Here is a 14494-nt window from a genome sequence, read left to right as displayed (position 1 = left end):
TTTGACTACCTTATCACACTATTGGTATCTGTTGCGTTATGATCTCACACTGTACCATCACTGTCTACACCTGCACTCTGTCAGAGCTGAGCTGTAAAATAGCTGGAGGCAAGCAGCTGTCGAAGTCAATGAAACCATGTTGTACGAGCGAGAGTGTACTATCAGACAGAATTAAATACAACAGTATCATGAAATAATGTGGTTGTTGTAGCTGAAAACTGTTGACCAGTAAATAACAGGTCTCCTGGCTAGACAAAGGAAACAAATGAAGTTTGGATACGAGCAGAGGGAACTGAGGATGAACCAGAGATTTAGAAATCAATACGGGTGAGAAGACAGAGATCATGAGTCAAAAGAAAAATGGATATCTCAACAGTTGGAGGCAGAAAGATGAGTTGAACTGTAAAAAAATTAAATAAAGAACATGCGAGGCAACAGGAAGGATCTGTTCATCTCCACACAAACAAAAATACATTTCTACACGCTAATATATAGAATATAGAACATACAACCACATATTGGGGGAAAAAACACACATGTGCACTGCACACAAATATGAATCACCCCTAACATCCTACATCCTGCTGTAATCACCATGCTATATTAAACCCCAGTAGCTTTGCTAATGAGCCCATTAATTTAAATAATACGCTAATGGGTGTGAATATGAACTCGACGTCTTAATGCAACAAGGAGAAAGTAGTTGAAGAAAATGTGTTTTTCCTTGTTAACATGGAAATATAATGAGAGGAACCTGCAATGCAAGTATAAAGATCTTTATACAGGTCACTCCTGGGGGGATCTCAGGATAAAGAAAGAAAAAGAAAATCCAGAGTCAGGCATCGGCAAGTCACAAATCTATGTCCCAATCCGAAGCAACTGCAATTTTACTTTCCTGGAATTCACTTAATCTTGGCCATTCTAAAACTGTCAAGTAAAGTTTTTTTCTGGTGAAGCAAAAGTGATATCTGTGAAGTATTGGCAAGGGCGAGCAAAAATTTCAACAAATATTCATGCTGGAAAGTCCCTCAATCTGAATGGTGACGTGTACTGTAAGACCTCAGATTCAAGGGATGGCTCTAGCATTGCCAATTACAACACTGGCAATTTCATAAAGCATTTGAAGAGGGACCTGAGCCCGGCCACACAATGATAGTTGTTGTTCTAAAATGCACTGGTATCAGTGTCAGTGGATATGCAAAGTCCAGATATCTGAATCGGTTTTGTGAAGGTGAAAATAATATGGTTACAGCTCAAATTCCACCAGTTCACACCTACCATTAGAACTTGTCTTCACATGCACCTCGAGTGACCACACATCTCAAATGCGCCCTCACATTCTGAATAACTGAGCTGTCAATGTGAGATCAGACCCTTGACAGATGTTAATGCCAGTGCCAGAGAACATAAACACACACACACACACATATGCAAACAAGAGAGAAAATGGCCAACAGCATGGCTGGGTGATGGATTTTCAAAAGCTTATGTCGGTTCAAATGTAAATATGAGCAGAGAACATAATTCTTCTCGGTGTGAAAATAAACTATTTTTAAACTCAACTCCTAAGTCTTGTGCATGCCACTATCCCCAATTTAATTACAGAAATTGACCATATACATCCAAAACAGACATACAGCAGGTTTTGTGTGACATGCCGCTACATGGTACAAAAGCATAAATATCGAAAAACTCCCGAAACTGAAATTCAAACCTGGTAGTGACTACACAAGCTGCCTCAGGTTTCGACAGCCATCCCCAGCTCTCATTTTCATGCCGGTGTAAGCCACACTATTTTCGGGGGATAGTTTACTGTCAGCACAAAACATTTACAATAAGACAAACAGCAAACAGGGTGAGTAATGCATGCTGGGAAAGCCAAGTCGCCTGGGGAGCTAATTAATTGGCTGACTATGACACTGCCGAGAACACTGTGTGTGACTGAGCATTTAAAAGGGAACTGTTCACTGATTTGTGCAGCAGATCCGGCCTGAGAGAACAGCTGTATCTGGACTCCAAACCGCAGGTGGGACAGAAGTCATGTGTCAAATACTTTAAAGGTTCAGTGTGTAGAATTATGTTACATCAAGTGGTGAAGTTGCATGTTGCAGCTGAATACCCCTCACCTCACCCTCCCCTTCCAAACATGAAGAAGAACCTGTGGTAGCCTTTAGTTGTCATAAAAACTCAAAAGGTGTTTGGTTTTTCAGTCTTGGCTACTGTTAGAAACATGGCGACCGTTGTAGAGAGGATATATACAATGTAAAATACAAAGGAGCCATTCTAGGATAATAAAAAAAAAAACTCGCACAATTCAGATGATTAAACACTAGAGAAAACATCACTATGATTACTTTATATTCAATTTCTGCCAAGGAAAGGTTTCTGACCCATACAGCAGCCGACCACGAGATGGCGATTGAGTCACTTTGCCTTCACTTTTAGCTTACTGGCATGTCATTCAGCTAAAAAAAATAAATAATGGTGGACTAAGTCAAAGAAGCAAAAGAGTAAACAAAGTTACAGGAGTAACATGTAACCCAGTGAGAAGACCCTATGTTATCAAGGTCCCGCCAATCCACGCAATCAATTATGACAATTAATAGCATCAACCAAATATCAGGTAAAAAAATCATTTGACGTGTACTTTAACTACTTAGTTTAGATTTGTCTATGATCTATATTTTCACTCCCTTTTACGTGGAGGGGGGCTTCACTGTCGGGAGCTGTCATGTCAAGGTTTATCATCTCAGCTCCAGTGTCATGAAGACAACAGATGCCACTGCAGATTAAAGCAGTGTTTGTTGTACATCACAAGAATGAAGGTGTTTTAAAAGTAAAAAAAATACTGCACTTCCGTCAGATCATACCTGTCATTGAACATGTGACATCCTTTAATTTTTACTCTCTTCATTTGTTTCATCTTGTGGCAGGTTATGCCATTTCTTGTGATATTTATTCGGAACCATCCATGTCCCGCAGAGACAATACGCATGTTAAGACAAGGATTCTAAGTCAAGCTCTGTAATACAATACAACAATAATTGATTTGCTTGTTTCCTTCTCAATCATTCATCATTTCATCAATAAATTGTGCAGCAATACAAAAAAAAAGAAGCGAATCCATTGATAAAGATATAAAGCTGAAATATCGTAAATGCTCATCAAAGATGCTGAAACAGAACAATTTGGTGGTCCATTAACAACCATCAATAAACAAGCAATTTAGAGCTAAATAGCAAGCTAATAGTTAATAAAGCAGAAATCGATTTATCAGCTAATGGTTTCAACTCAATTCAAATGTATTTGTATAGTGCAGCATCATCTCAAAGCACTTTATATAGTAAGGTCGAGACCAACTGTGAAGTAAAAAAAATGTCCTTCCGTACGTGCGAACATGTTAATCAGTTTTATTCTGACCGGAAGACCACTCCAGATCCGTCTGATTGGCTGCGTCCCATCTCTCACTCTGTCTGCCCGTCTGTCTGCCTATAACGTTGCCATCTGTCTTTCTGTCTGTCTGACTGCTTGACTCTTTGCCTTTCTGCCCGTCTACCAATTTGCCTGCCATCTGTTTGTCTGTCTGCAAGTATGTCATCCCTCTGCTTGTCTGCCTGTCTGTCTCTCGGTCCCGCTGTAAGCCCTGTGGATGACAGTGCATTCACTCGAGCAGAAACACTGATGTGGGTCGGTGTCTTTTCTCAGCACTTTGCAGCACTTAAGGTCAGCACACAACAATGGTTGCCATGAGATCTATTATTAACAGACTGTAGCGGCAGAGGCCCAGTGAGCGAGAGGCACACACAGACACACACAGACACACACAGACACACACAGTTGCACATAACACACACTGTTCTTTCGATGGTGCAGAGGACACTCATTGACATAATGCATTCCCTAGCCTCCTTACCCTATAACCTTAAGCATCAAACAGCCTTTTGAAGTTGTGTGAGCCAGCCAAAATATGACCCCACAAACATAAGTACACACAAACACACACACACACTCTCCTGAGATGAGTAGGCAGTCTGGCTGTCAGGCGAGGCAGACAGATCCATCAACAATAAACAGACATCAAGTAACTGCTGGAGCTGGACATACACATACACAGTCACACACACAAAATATACTTGTATGTATAAAGCTCAACAAGCATATACGATGGATATCAATAGTGCATATGATGAACGTGCTCTATAGCTGCAATGCCTGCTTACACACACACACACACACAGAAATGACACAAGCATCAACAAGAATCTAAGGAAGTGAAACACACACACACACACACACACACACACACACACACACACACACACACACAAAACTGGCTGGTGCTTAGAGCGCTTGGGGACCCAGAGGTCAGTCAGTTTGATAAAGAATCCTTGCATATAAATTGCTTCATAACAAGTCATCTCTCTGAGGCGTGTGTGTGTGTGTGTGTTTCCAGGATAGAGGTTTGTATATTGGTGTGCTTATTGCGTCTAGTTGTGTGAGTGTGTGAGAGTTTTGACCTGCCTGCCTGGGGAACAAAAAGTCAAAAAGGCCTTTGGCAATAACCAAAACAGAAAAATAGAGAGAGCTGCTTCACATCACTACTTTTTTTAATTGAGTTCCCTCCTTTCTCCTCTAAACTTTTCTCATCCTCTCTTTCTCACCATAGTTATCTTATAGTCACTGCTTCTCTCCACATACTCTAGTCATCCATCCATCATTGTTTCTCTACCACTCCTCCAGTTTCCCTGTCATCACCTTCCTCCCTCTTTTCCCTGTTTGTTGTCAACCCACACAGACAAATGTCCTCTTCTTATTGGTGAAAAAACGACAGACAAGATAAGAGGGGACAGACAGGTGTGTGTGTGTGTGTGTGTGTGTGTGTGTGTGTGTGTGTGTGTGTGTGTGTGTGTGTGTGTGTGAGTGTATACATGAAAGACAAGAACAACTAGAAGGCAACACTGAGACACACAAGTTCAGGTCAATTTTCACTCCCTTTCGTTCACTTTTCCTCCCCAATTCTCTCTCTCTCTCTCTCTCTCTCAGCTATTTTTGGACAGAGTCGCTAGAGAGAAGCTGGGCAAAAGAGAGAGGTTCACACCGACAACTTTGACAGGTCGAGAGAGAAAGAGCACCAAAGACAAGAAGAGAAGATTCATAAATTAAGGTTGAAAGTCCAGGGAGAGAAAAGACAGAGCCAGAAGGAGAGCAGAGAGAGAGAGAAACGGAGAAATAGGGAAACTATTGTGAATGAGCTGAAAGAATCAAAATGTCAGGGTGTGTGGGAGCATATTTGAAATTGTTTGTGTACCAATCTGTAATGTTGGGTATCAAGTATTTAGTATTTAACATCTAACACACACACAGACACACACACAGACACACACACAAACACACACAGTACAGATGAATGCCTTGGCAATGGAGAAAAAGAGAAAAACACATTTGACACACATCACATGCATCAAACATCCCTTGCTAACAGGTGTGCAGGGAAGACGACAGCAACCTACTCGACAGCCAAACATGAAAGCTTGAAACACACACACACACATGTGGATAAAATTGGCAAGAATCCATTATTCTACACCTCAACCTTTCAAAAGGAAGAACTGATATTTGCGGTGTGCTGTCTGCATGAAGCCCTGTGCTTTGAGAGCACATTTTCATTCCCCATCACTCATTTATCTGACACTACGATGCTAATAATGTGGGTCAGCACGATGAACCTATTGAAAAACTTCCATCAAATTCTGTACAGACACTCAGAGTTCTCAGAGGATAGAGCTACTGACACAGGTGATCCTTTGAATTTTCCTCTAGTACCTTCAACACTTAGACTTTATTGGTTTTCTTGAATGGCACTCAGTGGAGCGCAAACGACCCCCAAGACTAAACGGTCCCCTTAAATTAAGTCGAATGGCTAAGGCCACTTTGTGTTACCGCTGCTACGCGTTTGTGGATGTTGCAGGTTTCGAGCCCTATTTGTCATCATCAAGATCCATGCATTATTCCCTGGAAAATCGTTGAAAAAATGCCCTATCTTGCAGTGTTAAAGAAGGTGATCCTGGCTCCTCTGGGGAGAAGCTGGGCTAAAGAGAGAGTTCACCCCTTTGTCTGAATCAAGGCCTTTCATGGGTTTCCTTCTCCGCCCATGTCCCATTCCTCCAGCAAGTTTTGTGGAAAACTGTTCTCTAGTTTTTGGGTAATCTACAATAAAGAGACAGGGGTGAAAAAATCCTTGGCAAACATAACTACTGGATGGACTACCATGAGATTTGCTTCACACCCATTCATGTACCGCTTAGGATGACCTGTAATTACTTATGAGATCCCCCCCGGGAGTGAGATAATTGCACTCCAGTTTTGGGATGTTTGAAAATCAAGCAACAAGGAAAGCGGGATGAAGCTGAACACCGTTGGGGAATTGATTGAGTCACACAGCAGCAAAGAAACGGCAGATAATCACAAAAATCTGTGTTAAAACAAAAACCACAGCACACCATCGTGCTTAACTTCTCAGCCAACAACTTAATGATGTGCTCACAACCTCAATCAGTGACTCACACATATAGTAACAAACAAACACACGTCATCTTTGGGGGCCGTGCCTGCCTGACCCTAAACTAAACCAAAATTAACCACCAACCTAAAACAAGCTTGTTCCAATTGGGGACGTGGTTTTTGTCAACACACCAGACACACAACACACACGCACACACACACGCACACAACTGAAAGACTCAAAGCCACTTAAGTGAGTCGTGAGTCACTCTCGGATGCTGATATCACCATTCCCATCAGGACTCTCCCCTGTGGTGGTCCCCCGGCCCTGACACTGAACTCTCCACAGGGATCTGATAGATGGAAGGAGGTTTGCTCCTCACATCAAATACGGAGGACGGTTGTCTCTGTAAAGTGAATACATTTTCTGCTGTTTGCTCAGGGGACCGAAGCGTCCCGAAGTGAAGTGAAGTAAGATAACACCGGTGTAGAGAAATAAATAAATTCTCCGTGCTCACTGCGGCAGTGTGGTTTAAATGAGAAACGCTAACGATGCCAACAGCCTAGCCGGGTCCTTAAGGGAAAGTGAAAAACATAAAGAGAGGATAAAAGCAGCAAAAGGATGGAAAGTCAGGAACTGGGGCGGCCATGTTTAATCCAGCAAAGGATTTCTTCTGTAGCTTTTGAATCCAGACAAACAGATCCACTTCCCACAGCGACTGGCCAGGTGTGCAGAGGTGAGAAAGTTGGCTGGGTTTGAACTTTTTTTATATGAATAGCTTCAAGGCAGAACTGGGGTATCCAGTCCCTCACATAGTTGCTTTCAGACAAGAGTCAGTTGTTCTGAACATTTTCTGGAACTGGAACACTTCCTGCCAGCCCCCTTAGTAAAATGTACAGAAAATGGGCACCCTAGATAGGGCCTCCTTCAGTTCTAACCCAGCCCGTACACTGTCCTGAAAATAAAAATGACCGAAAGATTTCTGAAAAACTGCTCATGAGAGAGGGCTTTGCATCCTGCCTTCGGATGATGCCACTTCGACAACGTAAGCACATGTGCCTTCAAACATGGTCAGCTGGCAAAGGGTCAGAAGGAAAAATATAAAGGTGTTATGGTAGAAACTCCTCATCTATTCAGGAACAATAAGCAAACCTACGTATGCACATTAACCACGTCGGAGGCGTCAGGCCAAACAAACGAGCCACAGAAATCAAATAGATTTCCTTTATCACCTTACTGGCTCCAGCCACCAGAACATTAACACAATATTTATTGATGCTGCCACTGCTCCCGCTGCTGCATCATGGGAGCAGGAGTGAGGGAGCAGAGGACTGAGCGAGAGAGACAGAAGGAAAGAAAGAAGAAGTGAAGAAAAATAAGAAAAAAAACAGAGGGAAGAGGCTGAGGTCCAAATGATCTTCTAACTAAGCCTCCAGCTCAGTCTCCTGAAATCTGCTGACAAACAACGGAGGAGGTGGGTCGCAGCCAGCGAGGCTGGGGCCCCTGCCAGAAACCCGGGAGGAGAGAGTGCAAAGGGGGAGGACAGGTGGGATGAGGGAGGGAGAGAGAGAGAGAGGAACAGAGGGAGGGATGGAGGATTGATCCATTGCTCCCATTCACACTGCCATCAGGAGTTCATTAGCTCCTGGAAGGGAGTGAAGGAGGGATGGAAAAAAAGCAGAGAGATGGAGGATGAGCACTCTGTCCTTCACTCGCAGTGACCCCCAATATATCACCTCCCTGTTTATATACCTGCACGTCCCCTCCTCCACCCGTCCTGTCGTCTTTCATCCTCCCCTCCCTACATCTCCTCCTCTCCCTCTTTCCTGTCCCGGCTGGCTTCACCTTCCTTGTTTTCTCCTTTGTAACCTTTCACCTACTCCCTCTGCATCTCTCATCAACGACCTCCCCTCTGCACTTCATCACCCTCTTTCTTCCTCCTCTTTTCAATGCCAACAATCCTTTTTAAAATCCTTATCTGTATGAAAACTTCATTTCAAAGTCATTTCCAATACCAGGTCCGAAATATCAACTACTTTCAACATATTTACAAAATCAGCTCTCCTGATTTATTTTATATACTTCAATATGTTTCATGATTTCAAAAATACATTAAGGCCAAACAAATTATCAAAAATGAAACAGTGAATCAGCAGCATATTTCCATCCTGGATCAGCAGGTGTCCAAACAGCAGAGGAAGGTCTGACATACTGTGTCGGTCTGTTGTTTACTCGTTTACTCGCTTCCTCTCTCCCTCTCTCCCTCTCTCCCTCTCTCTCTCTCCCCACAAACACACACAGTCCTGAAACTCTTCCCATCAGGAGCTCAGGCAGCATCTGTCAGCTTGTCCATCACTTACAGCCTTACCACTTTTTACTTTTTCCCCCCGAAATAGAAGTGGGAGTAAGAGAGAAGGCACAGAAGGCATGCGTCTCCCTTCAGAACCAGATGAGACATACAGTACACGCATAACAACATGCGTGACCAATGAAATGCATCATGATTTGCGGACATTCACGTCGCATGTTAAAATGCATTATGACAAATGTATTTTGGTTAAGGCTTTTTTTAGGCCCGCCAAAAAATTCAAAACCGGTTCAGACATTGGCTGAGAACTTGAAGTGAAGGGAGCGACAGTGAGGCTAAGTACGGCAATTAATTCCATGAAAACAACAATGACAACAATTTTGAAGATTAAGACACAAAACAACCGATCAACTGTGAAAATAGTTGATCAGTTGTTTGTCTGACGATTGACTAAAATCAACTATTTGCTGCAGTTTTATTTATTAAAGTACAATATGAAATTCAAACATATCGTCTCCTTAGAAGTGAAGTTACTGAAGATGGAGGCTGTGGTATTTCATCACAACATCATCCAGTTTGCTATTAACAAAGCTGGCTTCAGTGCACACACACAAAACAATTTGCAATATGAATGATCTGTCAACTCTGTTTTCATTTGGTCTATATATGGGAATAAAAGTAATATATTCAGAAAATGCTGAAACTGAGGCAGAAAACAGAATATTTTTGATATTTGTGCTCGATTAATATACATTTACAGATATATAATATATATCCACAGACTCCTACTGTAGCATCACTGTCTCGTTTACTGAGAGGAAAAACACTTGAGTATAAAGAAAATGAAACATAACTCGCTCTAATGATATCACTGTCGTACATGTGGTAACATTGACTTCACTGTGTGAACTCTGACAAAAAGAGGATCATTAATGTGATCTGCTGCTCCACAACGTTCACTGGTCTTTTTCAGTCAGGAGAGCAACCTGAGCAATGAAGCACGTTCCAATTAGTCCTGTTAGAAAAAACCTGAATGTGAAATATGTTAATGATTTCCTTCCTGACCTGTGCTTTGTGCTGGCAGAGAGACTGAACAATTATCCTTAACTAACGACGCTGAGGCACAGTGGAACAGGAAATCAAATTATAACACCCCCACCTTACCCCTCCTTGAAATCTGACGTCATCACACACACAAACATATACACACACACTTAAGAACCCACTAATGAGGCTCTAGGCCACAGAGGGGTCATCTACCGAGAGCAAGGGTAGTCACAACACAAAAGTGCTAATGCATGAAAACATGCCTGCAGCGTTTTAATCCACTGCATGGTTTCACGTCGCAAAATTTATAAATGAGAAAAAAAAATATGATACGTGAACTACCAAAACAAATAACAGGTTATCACAATCATTGAGAGGTGTATCAATGGAAAGCAAAAAAAATGTTTGACAGCAATGATATCTGAATTTATATTTTTATTTCTGTTCTATTACAGTTCTGTGATAGCAGCTGCAACAATTAATTTACTGTAATGTCCTTTATCAAAGAGTGAAACATGTTATTTTATTTATTTTGTCTCTCCAATATCTTTAGGCATCAATCATTAAACCAAATCCAGGAATTAAATAAAAACCTATCAACAACCGATATCAAAGCAATCAAAGAATTTGAGAGCTACACACCAGCACGAACACACACACACACACATAACATACACACTCATAAACACACACACATGCAGATAGTAGTCAGCTAGTAGTTATACCCTTGTGGCAGGCAAGCTGGTTAGTTAGTTAGTACGCAGAGCAGAGCACATCACAGAGTTAGTGACATGACAGCTAGCCAACACGCCTGCAGGGGGCTACACACACACACACACACAGACAAACACACACACACACACACACACACAAATCCCTCAGCTCAGTTGGTTCCTATCCTTCTTATCTGACATGTATTTCTGAATCACACACACACATTTGCCCTGCAGCCTTCTTTGGCAATGTGTGTAAAAAAACGCATGGGTACATGGAAGGGCATGCTTGCCTCTGTGTGTGTGTGTGTGTGTGTGTGTGTGTGTGTGTGTGTGTGAGAGATGGAAGGATTGAGGTTACAGTTTATGTGACGTCAATGGACCATTCATGAACACCCCTCCTCCTCCTCCTCCTCCTCCTCCTCCTCCTCCTCCTCACTACGTAGCTGCTAATGCGATACAACGCACCACGTGGGGGTCCTTACCCCCTTTTCCATCCAATCAGAGCTGAGCGCTTAACGCAGCAGACACATGTACACACACACGCTATACTACACCCCCGCCCACAAACACACGTGTGCGTATGTACACACGAGAGGCTTGGAAGGTCTGCATGCTTGGGTTTCACATGACGTACTGTGCACGGAGAGTTGATACAGCACAGGAAATTCTTGATGAAGAGGTGATGAGGAGAAGGATGGAGAGATAGATTGACTGATTAAGGGTTGGGGAAAGAAAGGAAGAAAGATTAAGAGGTGAAGGGATGTATGAGGAGAGAGGGACTGAAACATGGATGAGTGGCTGGAGGGCTGTGGTGAGAAAAAGAGAACGGATGCAAAATGAAAACAGCTCCCATCCCTGTTCGCTCGCCTTGTAAACAACCCCTGTCTCTGGGTGAGAGAGGAGGAAGGAGGGGAGGGAGAGAAATAAAGAAAGAGAGGGAAAGACAGAGTGAGAGAAAGATAATGGGAATGAGTGAAAATAAGATAGCCCTGCATCAGGAAAGATATGAAAGACGGGAAGGGGGGGGGGTGGTAGAGGGATGGAGACAGAGTTGTTATGCCCCCACACACCATGACTCATCTCCGGTTTCATACCCAGCGGGAGGAGGGCTGTATGTGCGAGTGTGTTGTGTGCTCATGTGTGTGTCTGTGTGTCTGTGTGTGTGTGTGTGTTGCGTGTGCATGTGTGTGTCTGTGTGTGTGTGTGTGTGTGCAAGAGTAAGTTTGCAGGAGAGAGTTTGAGGAGCATGGTGCATGCATCTGTACTTGAATATGTGTTTATAGTGAGTAAGAAGCACGCTGAGGGTTGCTGGTTGGTGTGCACATGTCAAAGGAGATGGTGTGTGTGTGTGTGTTTGTGTGTGTGTATGTGTGTGTGTGCGTGTGGTAAGAGCGGAGGGGGTGCTGTCGCGAGCGGGAATGTTTAACAAGCCCCCAGATGATTCCAGCTTTAATTGATTCAAGACTGGAGCCAGTTCAGTCTCACACGTGCTCTCGGGAAAAAAAGAATATTAAAAAAATATCCCCTCTCCCATTAAAGACCAGCACTAATAAGCAGAAATAATATTCTTTCAGAGGTTCTCCCGGCAATTGTGAGGAGTGGATGGGCACAATTCATCTAATGCACCACTTACACCCCATTACCTCCTGCTCACATCTGCCCCCCCCCCCCATCAGCACCTGCATCCACATGTTCGGTCCGTGTGCTGTTGTTGTTGTTGTGGGGTTTTTTTTCTTCCAGGGATGGATGAGACAGCCACACTCATCCAACCCTAACCCAGGGATACAGATAGCGCTGTGGCTTTAGATGAGGTAAACAACAGCCACTCCCCCCTCCTCTCTCTCTCTCTCTCTCTCTCTCTCTCCCTCTCCTGAAAACCAGCTCGATCTGCACAGCACGACGCAGCAGCGGGAGGAGGAGGAGGAAGAGGAGGAGGAGGAGGGTGGTGAAGGAGGCAGCGAGGAGTTGCTCTAATTCCTTGATGTGTGTATGTGTGTGGTTGCGTGCTCAGCCTTCCTAAAAGCACTGCTGCCCCCCCCCCCCCCCCCCTCCAGTTCTCTCACCCTCTCAGCCACCCTCTCTCACTATTTTACTGAAGGGAAGTGAAGGAAGCAGCAAATCATCCAGGGACAGAGAACGGTTGGTGCCACCGCTGCCACCCTGCACCCACACCTGCTGCTCCACACGCAACTTCACGTGCATGTGTGTGTGCATGTGCATGTGCATGTGTGTGTACTTTTCTGTTTTGTTTTTGCTAAAACTTTAGGGTCTTCTCCAGCATTAACACTGACCTTGTCAGGACCAGGACACCTCATGGGGTCCAAAGCCTGGTCTCAGTGGGGCAACACTTGGCCTTGGTTAAGGTCAGGGTTAGGCCGGAACTGGTCATAGTTAGGGTTAAAGATAAGGTACTGGTCAGACTGTCCACAATGAATGGAAGCCATGAGTCCAATGCACAGGATAGGTGTGAAAACCTGTGTGTGTTTTTGTGTGTGTGTGTGTGTGGTCCAGGTATTACTGATGGTGTGAGAACCTACATATGTTTTACAGTCACATGATGGAGACAAACATCAGGTCCCCATCATGTGAACCATTACACTGTAAGGTGAAGACATGTTTAAGGTGGAAGTTTTAATGTAGGGTTATGTAAGTGGTAATGGTTAAGGTTAGAGCAAGTCTTTATGTAAGTCTATGAAATATCTACTGAAGTCATGGAGAGTGTGTGTGTGTGTGTGTGTTGTCATTTTCTTCGCTGCAACACACACAAACCCAAAACATGCACAGTGGGTCCTAGCGTCCCCCCAGGCCGCCGGCTCCCGGGTACCGACCCCCGGAGGACCGACCCCCGAAGGACCGACCCCCGGGGGACCGACCCGGCCGGAGCTCCGCAGCCGCTCACAGTGACTGACAAGCCCGCTGCAAAAAAAGTGCGTGCCAGGCTGCTGCTGCTAGCCTAGCCCCGATGTAGCCCCGGTGTAGCCCTAGCAGAGGCAGCCCACCGGGACCAGTGTGCCCCCCTGCAACACTCCCACTTCCAGACCCACTTCCAGTCCCGGCCGTACTGGTGTTAGTATTTACCTTGATCGCAGCAGTCAGCTCCGGGTGCAGAGACGGTCCTCGGTGCTCGGCCGGTTCCCACGGATCAGGAGCTCATCGGGAGCCGGAGCCAGGCACATGTAGTGGCACGGCGGAGGAGGAGGAGGAGGAGGAGGAGGCGGGTAGTTCACTTTGCCCACTCGGTGCCCCCCTGGCAGGCTGCTAGATCCAGGCTGGTGGGGGTGACAGGACCGCCCCCCTCGCTCCCTGCACGGTGCGTGTTGACAGCGGAAATACAATCCACCCCCCCCCCCCCTCACCCCAACCACCCACCCACCCCCCCTAAAAAAACTCAAGTGTCAGCCGGACGAACTTGGAGCCTTTTTTCTCCCGCGGGTCCACCACCGACCCGGAGCCGGGATCCGGAGCCTCTGCTGCCGCTGCTGCTCACCGCGATGTGCGCCCAGCGCGGAGCTCACCGGGAAGCGTGTCGCATTCTGCACAACAACAAAATATAAAGATCAGCCCCAAACGTGGTGTCAAAATCCGCCTGTGTTTTCCTCCCCAGTGCCAAGGGTACTGGAGAAGGAGGAGGAGGAGGAGAGACGAGGAGGAGGAGGAGGAGGAAGAGGAGGAGGAAGAGGCAAATAAGAATCCAAAAAGGAAAGGGATGTTTTATTTCCGAGCGATGAGTCAGGAAAGAGGAGCTCAGTTTTCTCAGCGTCCCCTCCTTCTCAAATCAACCCTCGCTGTCTCTCCTCCTCCTCCTCCTCCTCCTCCTCCTCCTCCTCTCCTCCTCCTCCTCTCCGGCCCCGAGCCTCTCCTCCCGCTCCTCCTCACCCCCTGTGCCCGCTGGACGTGCACTCCGCTCCGGCCTCCCGAGCC

General features: G+C 45.1%; 1 protein-coding gene across 1 annotated transcript in view; it reads right to left on the bottom strand.

The window, feature by feature from the left end:
• jade2 (jade family PHD finger 2) overlaps positions 1-13856 on the bottom strand; it is a 155376-nt gene extending 141520 nt beyond the window's left edge. Inside the window, exon 1 of the mRNA XM_061086026.1 lies at positions 13652-13856. The gene's annotated coding sequence lies outside the window, so the exon portion shown is untranslated. The remainder of the gene's footprint in view (positions 1-13651) is intronic.
• Between the last annotated feature and the right edge of the window lie 638 nt (positions 13857-14494).

The sequence above is a fragment of the Limanda limanda genome, chromosome 14 (assembly GCF_963576545.1).
Source record: "Limanda limanda chromosome 14, fLimLim1.1, whole genome shotgun sequence".
NCBI classification, from domain to species: Eukaryota; Metazoa; Chordata; class Actinopteri; order Pleuronectiformes; family Pleuronectidae; genus Limanda; species Limanda limanda.
The sequence above is the reverse complement of the archived record's forward strand: the minus strand, read 5'-3'. Positions and strand labels throughout refer to the sequence as shown.